Raw genomic sequence first — 10,261 nt, 5'->3', positions numbered from 1 at the left:
CAATTGAATGATGTTTAACTATCAGCCTAACAGCCTTTTATTCCCCCTTTTCAGTATTTTTATATCTGGTAAAGAGAGATGTTCAAAGCAAATTTTCAAAATATATTCCTTTTAGCGTCCAAATGGTTTTTCCGCAAGAGTCGCAGACAACCGTGTGCCGGAGATTGATCTTAAGTTCCTGGGGCCTCCAGGCCAATCATGGAGGGTTGGCAAGCGTACAGTGCCATGGAAGAGGGTTGAAATTGGGATCTGGGAGTTTGCAATGTGTGGCAATGTCCAGGCACACTGAATGCAGTATTCCCAGTATTAGCTTGAGAAAATTCCAGAACTTTTGGATGTCGGACAGGAGTTTAACAGTGCAGAGACCGGTGTAGTGTTTAATTGTTTTTTTTGTTCTGTGTACGATTATGAGAGTCTGGTAACTGATCTGTGCTCAATATCCTTGATTGGTTAAGCCTGGGTGTGGATTCTGAGCAAAGTAAACAGATGCCACCGAAGCCACTGGAGGCTTAGCTGTCAGCATGGAGTGCAGACGTTTTATGATTGCAAAGGTATTTTTTAACTCTTGTAAATGAACCTGTTGCGCACTTAGAAATGAGTGTCATCTCGGCATTGCCCTGAGATATATACAATAAATATAGGAGCAGGAATTTGGAGAAGTGGAGGGGATCTAGAGCTGGGCATCATTAGTGAACACAAAGCTGATCCCATCAATGTGAATGATGGGGCCACATGTAGTGTTTGTAAAAAGAAGCTCCTACTGCGGATGCTGTTGCTGCCCTCAACAATAATCTTTATTATCGTCACAAGTAGGCTTACATTAACACTGCAATGAAATTACTGTGAAAATCACCTAGTCGCCGCATTCTGGCACCTATTCGGGTACACAGAAAGAGAATTCAGAATGTCCAATTCACCGAACAAGCACATCTTTCGGGGCTTGTGGGAGGAAATCGGAGCACTCGGAAGAAACCCACGCAGACACGGGGAGAACGTGCAGACTCCACACAGACTGTGACCCAAGCCGGGAATCAAACCGGAGACACTTACACTGTGAAGCAACTGTGCTAATCACTGTGCTACTGTGCTGCCCAGAGGGAGCTGTCCCACTGTTCGACCATGGAAAAGCTTGGAATCAAAATGGTTTGGTCGCCCATGTTAAAGGCTGAGGTTGAGGAAGGACAGCACTCCTGTGGTCACAGTCACCAAGGATGCCATTTGTGCTTCAATGAGGGATGTTGTGATGCTGTAACAGGGACAGAAACATGATCAAAGGGATTGAAGCAAGAAGCCATATGGGGAAATGTGGGCAAAGGTCAAGTGGACATAACACTCAAGGGCCTTGAGAAGTAAGACAAAGGTTCGAGTTCGCAAATCCAGAGGGGTGGTTGAGGTGGGGATTTTTGAGAATGAGGATAATGGCGGCTGTTGTAAAAGGAGGAGACTGGACAGTTTATAATCTCAGCAGTGGAAAGGAGGCGGTGAGTTGCTCAGTGAGAGTGGGGTCCAGAGCAGAAGAGCTGGACAAGCCGTGTCTCACCTCCCTCACCCGCCCCTTGTGGGATCTTGCAGTGGACTAACTAGTTTCCACATCTGCCCACACGGCAACAGTGTCAGAACTTCAAAAGTAATTCATTGGCTGTGAAAGACTTGGAGCATTCTGGAGGCGGGCTAATAAATGGCAGTCTTCAAGTGGTGGCCCAGTGCAGCATGAGAGGAGAGGCTTTAATAGATGATGTTTAAATGAACTTTGCCATTTACACCACCTGAGCTAATGAGCTGTAGAAATAGAGCAGCCACTTTCTCAATGATTTCTTTGCTCCCCAAACACGAAGGTGATGTGTTGGGTAAGCTGGGTCTGCGAGGACTGCGTTTACTGCAGCAGTGAGAGAGACAGGCTTCCAACACTTGAAGAAATCCAACTCAATTTTATTGAACTCTTAACTATCAGACATACTTTAACTGTGGGTTGACACTATGCTGACTTGACTGGAGACCTGAGGCTAACCTGACCAGACTATCTTACTACCACATGGTGTATGTTCTAGTTGCTGCTCACGGGCTCTGACTGTCTCAGAGGCTGGATCCCAAGAGAGCAGGAAAACTAGTGCCCTCTGGCTTTATAGTGGTTGTGTCCTGTCTGGTGATTGGCTTCTGTGTTTTGTGTGTTTATTGGTCATCCTGTGTGTCAATCAATGCCTGACTGTGCACCATCATATACTTGTGTGTATATTATGACATCTCCCCCTTTTTTTTACTTTTAGAAAATGTGTATAGGTCAATAAATAGTGAGTGTGTGTGTGTAGGAGCCTGACTATATACAAAGTATGTGAAGATATTTACATGGGAAGGTGTCCAGTGCAGATAGAGGGCAGATAACAAATTAGGAAGAAACAATATGTACAGATGTGTAAACGGATCACAAGGTAATGCAACATTCAGTCAGTAAATTCAGTCTCTGTGGCGGGAGACGAATTCTGGTTGACCACCTCAAGGGTGGATCAGGGGCTGCCTGCACTGCAACAGGCGGTACTGCCTCCAATGTAGAGTTCGGTAAAAGAACTGGCAGATTGGTGGCCTCGTGGAAAGGCGCGTTCTGAGGAACCAGCATGCAAGGCGGGACATTACGTTCAGGTGGCGGGCGTGGAAGTAGCCGCAGTGCCTGCCTATTACGCCGAAGAAAGGAGCCATCATGCATGCGAACGAGGAACGATCCCGGGGCCACTTGCTTGACCACCACAGCTGTGGCAGACCAGCCACCGTTAGGCAGCTGAACACAAACTTGGTCAGCAGGGACCAGCTCGGGGAGATCTGTGGCATGGGCGACATACGCCGACTTGCATTGGGCCCGAGACTGTTGCATCCTCTGCAGGACCGGAAAATTATCAAGGTCCGGGATGTGGATAGCCGGCACCGTCGTCCGTAGTGTGATGTTCATCAGCAGCTGTGCTGGGGACAAGCCAGTGGACAAAGGAGTCGGCCTGTAGGCTAGCAGCGCCAGGTTAAAGTCTGAACCCGAGTCAGCAGCTTTCCACAACAGTCCTTTAACAATGTGGACCCCCTTTTCAGCTTTCCCATTCGACAGGGGGTAGAGGGGGCTTGAAGTGATGTGCGTAAAATTATACTGCCGGGCAAAATCCGTCCACTCCTGACTGAAGAAGCACGGGCCATTTTCAGTCATAACTGTAAGTGGAATGCCATGACGGGCAAAGGTCTCTTTGCATGCCTTGATGACTGTTGCTGATGTGAGGTCAGTCAGTCTGACCACCTCGGGGTAGTTAGAAAAGTAGTCCACTAGGAGGATATAGTCTCTGCCCTTTGCATGAAAGAAGTCAATACCAACTTTGGACCATGGGGAGGACACCAGTTCATGGGGTTGCAGAGTCTCTTTTGGCTGAGCCGGCTGGAACTGTTGGCACGTTGGGCAATTGAGGACTGTGTTGGCGATGTCCTGACTGATGCCTGGCCAATATACTGCCTCTCGGGCTCGACGGCGACACTTTTCGACCCCAGGTGACTCTCGTGGATTTGGTTTAGGACCAGCTCTCGCATGCTCTGTGGGATTACTATCCTGTCCAGTTTCATCAGTATGCCGTCTACTACTGCCAGATCGTCTTTTATATTATAGAACTGTGGGCACTGCCCCTTTTGCCAACCATTCATGAGATGGCGCATGACCCGCTGGAGTAAAGGATCCCTGGCCGTCTCCTGACGAATTTGCCCGACCCTTTCATCAGTGGCCGGAAGGTTGGATGCACAAAACTTCACCTGAGCGTCAATCTGACAGACAAAGTCCGACTGCTCACATGGCGTGGTGAAGGATCTAGAGCAGGGATGGGCAAACTATGGCCCGTGGGCCGCATGCGGCCCGCCAAAGGTCTTTATGCGGCCCACCAAGTCATTAAAAAAAATAATAATTAAAAAAAAATTTTTTTTTTTAACTTTAAATTTTTTTTAAGGTTAATGGGGGGGGGGGGGCTGTTGGATTACTTACTGGTATAGGGTGGATACGTTGACTTGAGTAGGGTGATCATTGCTCGGCACAACGTCGAAGGCCGAAGGGCCTGTTCTGTGCTGTACTATTTTATGTTCTATATGAGGCGCCCAGAATCATAACCGGGTGAAGTAATTATTTTACTTAATATACTATGCGGCCCTTTAAAATTGTGAATTTCTGAATGTGGCCCTTGCACGGGAAAGTTTGCCCACCCCTGATCTAGAGAGTGCTTCGGCCACAATTAGCTCCTTTCCCGGGGTGTAGACCAGGTCGAAATCATAGCGGCGGAGTTTGAGGAGGATACGTTGTAGGCGTGGTGTCATATCATTGAGGTCTTTCTGGATGATGTGAACCTATGGCCTGTGGTCCGTCTCGACCGTGAATTTGGGGAGTCCATACACGTAATCATGGAATTTGTCAATCCCTGTGAGGAGGCCCAGGCATTCTTTTCAATCTGAGCATATCGTTGCTCAGTAGGTGTCATGTCTCTAGATGCATATGCGACTGGGGCCCAGGAGGAGGATTCATCCCGCTGGAGGAGTACTGCCCCAATGCCAGCCTGGCTTGCGTCGGTGGAGATCTTCGTCTCCTTGGCGGGGTCGAAAAACGCCAGTACCGGGGCCTTGGTGAGTTTCGCCCTGAGCTCAGGCCACTCTCGCTCATGAGCGGCGAGCCACTGGAAGTCTGCAGTTTTTTTAACAAGATGGCTGAGAGCTGTGGTGTGTGATGCAAGGTTGGGGATAAACTTCCCAAGGAAGTTGACCACTCCTAGGAAGCGGAGGACCGCCTTCTTGTCCTCCGGGGTCTTCATGGCGTTGATCACCGACACCTTGTCTGCATCTGGCTGGACAGCGAACTGCGAAATATGGTCACCAAGGAACTTTATTTCTGTTTGACCGAACGAGCATTTGGCTCTATTGAGTCGGAGGCCATGCTCGTGGATCCTATGGAACACTCGTTTGAGGCGATCGATGTGCTCCTGAGGAGTTGTGAATCAGACAATGATATCATCGACGTACACTCGCACCCCCTCGATGCCCTCCATCATTTGCTCCATTATTCTGTGGAACACCTCTGAGGCGGAGATGATACCAAAGGGCATCCGATTGTAACAGTAACGACCGAACGGGGTGTTAAATGTGCACAGCTAGGGCAGCACGGTGGCACAGTGGTTAGCATTGCTGCCTACGGCACTGAGGATCCGGGTTCGAATCCCGGCTCTGGGTCACTGTCCGTGAGGAGTTTGCACATTCTCCCCGTGTCTGCGTGGGTTTCACCCCCACAACCCAAAAGATGTGCAGGATAGGTGGATTGGCCACACTAAATTGCCCCTTAATTGGAAAAAATAATTGGGTACTCTAAATTTATTTAAAAAAAATGTGCACAGCTTTCGACTGGACGCGTCCAGCTGTATTTGTCAAAACCCCTTGGAGGCATCCAGCTTCGTGAAAAACTTGGCGTGAGCCATTTCGCTGGTGAGCTCTTCTCGTTTAGGTATTGGGTAGTGTTCCCTCATGATGTTACGGTTCAAATCTTTGGGGTTGATACAAATGCGAAGTTCCCCTGATGGTTTTTTGACACAAACCATGGAGCTAACCCAGTCCGTGGGTTCCGTGACCTTAGAAATGACGCCCTGGTCCTGGAGGTCTTGCAGCTGCTGCTTGAGGCGGTCCTTAAGGGGTGCCGGCACCCGACACGGTGCATGAACCACAGGTGTGGCATTCGGCTTCAACAGTATCTTGTATCGGTAGGGGAGTGTGCCCATACCTTCGAAGACGCTGTGGTATTGTGCTATGATGTCATCCAATTGGGTTTGGAAGTTGACATCTGGCGAGACCGTTGCCTCAGCGGATGGCATACTGTGAACCCGCTGCACAAGGTTCAGGAGTTTGCAGGCCCGAGCACCGATCAGGGAAGCTCTGTTGGTTCCTACAATTTAAAAACGCAGGGTTGCTTTTGAAGAACGATGGGATACCGCAGGCTGGCATGAGCCACTGGCAGCAATGGCATTGCCATTGCAGTCGAAGAGCTGGCAGGCCGGTGGAAGAATGCTTGAAATGAGGTTTGCAGAAGCACCAGTGTCCAGCTTGAAGCGTATGCGAGCCTCATTTACCGTAAGGGTGACACACCACTTGTCGTCCAGATCAATGCTCATTATTGGGAGTTGTTTCACCATCATCGATTAAGGCAGCGTATGCTTGGTGATGATGTCCACCCGGAATGGGGATGTGAAGCCCTCGGTGTCGGGATCTGGAACCATGTCGGAGTCGGAGTCTGCACTGGGTTGCTGTACTGACCGGACATTCCTGCGCTCCGGCTGGGATTGCTGTGTGTTGGGCAGTTGAGCAGATCTCCACAGGGCTGCGTAGTGGCCAAGTTTGCCACACTGGCTACAGCATTGAGATTTCGTGGGACATTGCCACTTTAAATGGGCGGAGCCACAATTGTTGCACGTCATGGTGCCGATATCAGGACGCTCCGTGCGCCACCATGCATGCGCGGTGCAGTCGAACGATGTGCGCACCTACGCAGTTCGGTCGTCGGCCTCGTCGTCCCCTTGGTCGCGGTGCACATGAGCAAGATGTCCAAATGACAGTCCAAAGATGTGCGGGTTAGGTGGATTAGCTATGCTAAATTGCCCGTAGTGTAAGGTTAATGGGGGGATTGTTGGGTTACGGGTATACGGGTTACGTGGGTTTAAGTAGGGTGATCATTGCTCGGCACAACATCGAGGGCCGAAGGGCCTGTTCTGTGCTGTACTGTTCTATGTTCTATGTTCTAAGAGTCCGGGAAAAGTGCGCGAAATGGCCGCCCTCATCCAGATTCAGGCCCTGGAGATGTTTTACGGCCTTCACCCGCTTCGCATCGTGGGGGCCTTGCCGCGCCGTCTCTGCCACCTTGATATGGGAGTACCGGTTGTTAGCGTGCTCGTGTAGGATGCAGGTCTCGATGGCGATGGTAAGGGTGAGCTGCTTAACTTTCAGGAGCTGCTGGCGAAGGGGATTGGAGTGGACCCCGAAAACGATCTGGTCGCGGATCATGGAGTCGGAAATGGAGCCGTAGTTGCAGAACTGCGCGAGGATACAGAGATGGGTTAAGAAGGACTGTAAAGGTTCATCCTTACCCTGAAGCCTCTGCTGGAACACATAGCGTTCAAAGCTCTTGTTGACTTTGATGTCACAGTGGCTGTCGAACTTCAGCAGGACTGTTTTAAACTTTATCTTGTCCTCGCCTTCAGCAAAGGTGAGGGAGTTAAAGATGTGGATAGCGTGGTCCCCGGCTGTAGAGAGGAAGAGAGCGATCTTTCTGGCATCCGATGCGGCTTCGAGGTCGGTGGCTTCAAGATACAGCTGGAACTTCTGCTTGAAAATCTTCCAGTTAGCACCGAGGTTGCCGGCGATGCGGAGCTGCGGGGGAGGGCGGACTCTGGCCATGTTACCGGATGGCTGATCACTGGTCAAAGGCAGATTATCTCAAGGTAGGTCCGTCAAACCCGAGCATGACTCACTGGAACCATGATGTGTTGGGTAAGCTGGGTCTGCGAGGACTGCGTTTACTGCAGCAATGAGCGAGACAGGCTTCCAACACTTGAAGAAATGCAACTCAATTTTATTGAACTCTTAACTATCAGACATACTTTAACTGTGGGTTGACACTATGCTGACTTGACTGGAGACCTGAGGCTAACCTGACCAGACTATCTTACTACCACATGGTGTATGTTCTAGTTGCTGCTCACGGGCTCTGACTGTCTCAGAGGCTGGATCCCAAGAGAGCAGGAAAACTAGTGCCCTCTGGCTTTATAGTGGTTGTGTCCTGTCTGGTGATTGGCTTCTGTGTTTTGTGTGTTTATTGGTCATCCTGTGTGTCAATCAATGCCTGACTGTGCACCATCATATACTTGTGTGTATATTATGACATCTCCCCCTTTTTTTTACTTTTAGAAAATGTGTATAGGTCAATAAATAGTGAGTGTGTGTGTGTAGGAGCCTGACTATATACAAAGTATGTGAAGATATTTACATGGGAAGGTGTCCAGTGCAGATAGAGGGCAGATAACAAATTAGGAAGAAACAATATGTACAGATGTGTAAACGGATCACAAGGTAATGCAACATTCAGTCAGTAAATTCAGTCTCTGTGGCGGGAGACGAATTCTGGTTGACCACCTCAAGGGTGGATCAGGGGCTGCCTGCACTGCAACAGGCGGTACTGCCTCCAATGTAGAGTTCGGTAAAAGAACTGGCAGATTGGTGGCCTCGTGGAAAGGCGCGTTCTGAGGAACCAGCATGCAAGGCGGGACATTACGTTCAGGTGGCGGGCGTGGAAGTAGCCGCAGTGCCTGCCTATTACGCCGAAGAAAGGAGCCATCATGCATGCGAACGAGGAACGATCCCGGGGCCACTTGCTTGACCACCACAGCTGTGGCAGACCAGCCACCGTTAGGCAGCTGAACACAAACTTGGTCAGCAGGGACCAGCTCGGGGAGATCTGTGGCATGGGCGACATACGCCGACTTGCATTGGGCCCGAGACTGTTGCATCCTCTGCAGGACCGGAAAATTATCAAGGTCCGGGATGTGGATAGCCGGCACCGTCGTCCGTAGTGTGATGTTCATCAGCAGCTGTGCTGGGGACAAGCCAGTGGACAAAGGAGTCGGCCTGTAGGCTAGCAGCGCCAGGTTAAAGTCTGAACCCGAGTCAGCAGCTTTCCACAACAGTCCTTTAACAATGTGGACCCCCTTTTCAGCTTTCCCATTCGACAGGGGGTAGAGGGGGCTTGAAGTGATGTGCGTAAAATTATACTGCCGGGCAAAATCCGTCCACTCCTGACTGAAGAAGCACGGGCCATTTTCAGTCATAACTGTAAGTGGAATGCCATGACGGGCAAAGGTCTCTTTGCATGCCTTGATGACTGTTGCTGATGTGAGGTCAGTCAGTCTGACCACCTCGGGGTAGTTAGAAAAGTAGTCCACTAGGAGGATATAGTCTCTGCCCTTTGCATGAAAGAAGTCAATACCAACTTTGGACCATGGGGAGGACACCAGTTCATGGGGTTGCAGAGTCTCTTTTGGCTGAGCCGGCTGGAACTGTTGGCACGTTGGGCAATTGAGGACTGTGTTGGCGATGTCCTGACTGATGCCTGGCCAATATACTGCCTCTCGGGCTCGACGGCGACACTTTTCGACCCCAGGTGACTCTCGTGGATTTGGTTTAGGACCAGCTCTCGCATGCTCTGTGGGATTACTATCCTGTCCAGTTTCATCAGTATGCCGTCTACTACTGCCAGATCGTCTTTTATATTATAGAACTGTGGGCACTGCCCCTTTTGCCAACCATTCATGAGATGGCGCATGACCCGCTGGAGTAAAGGATCCCTGGCCGTCTCCTGACGAATTTGCCCGACCCTTTCATCAGTGGCCGGAAGGTTGGATGCACAAAACTTCACCTGAGCGTCAATCTGACAGACAAAGTCCGACTGCTCACATGGCGTGGTGAAGGATCTAGAGCAGGGATGGGCAAACTATGGCCCGTGGGCCGCATGCGGCCCGCCAAAGGTCTTTATGCGGCCCACCAAGTCATTAAAAAAAATAATAATTAAAAAAAATTTTTTTTTTTAACTTTAAATTTTTTTAAGGTTAATGGGGGGGGGGGGGCTGTTGGATTACTTACTGGTATAGGGTGGATACGTTGACTTGAGTAGGGTGATCATTGCTCGGCACAACGTCGAAGGCCGAAGGGCCTGTTCTGTGCTGTACTATTTTATGTTCTATATGAGGCGCCCAGAATCATAACCGGGTGAAGTAATTATTTTACTTAATATACTATGCGGCCCTTTAAAATTGTGAATTTCTGAATGTGGCCCTTGCACGGGAAAGTTTGCCCACCCCTGATCTAGAGAGTGCTTCGGCCACAATTAGCTCCTTTCCCGGGGTGTAGACCAGGTCGAAATCATAGCGGCGGAGTTTGAGGAGGATACGTTGTAGGCGTGGTGTCATATCATTGAGGTCTTTCTGGATGATGTGAACCTATGGCCTGTGGTCCGTCTCGACCGTGAATTTGGGGAGTCCATACACGTAATCATGGAATTTGTCAATCCCTGTGAGGAGGCCCAGGCATTCTTTTCAATCTGAGCATATCGTTGCTCAGTAGGTGTCATGTCTCTAGATGCATATGCGACTGGGGCCCAGGAGGAGGATTCATCCCGCTGGAGGAGTACTGCCCCAATGCCAGCCTGGCTTGCGTCGGTGGAGATCTTCGTCTC

This window comes from Scyliorhinus canicula, chromosome 12, assembly GCF_902713615.1.
Source record: "Scyliorhinus canicula chromosome 12, sScyCan1.1, whole genome shotgun sequence".
Classification (NCBI taxonomy): domain Eukaryota; kingdom Metazoa; phylum Chordata; class Chondrichthyes; order Carcharhiniformes; family Scyliorhinidae; genus Scyliorhinus; species Scyliorhinus canicula.
This window is presented reverse-complemented; position numbering follows the sequence as displayed.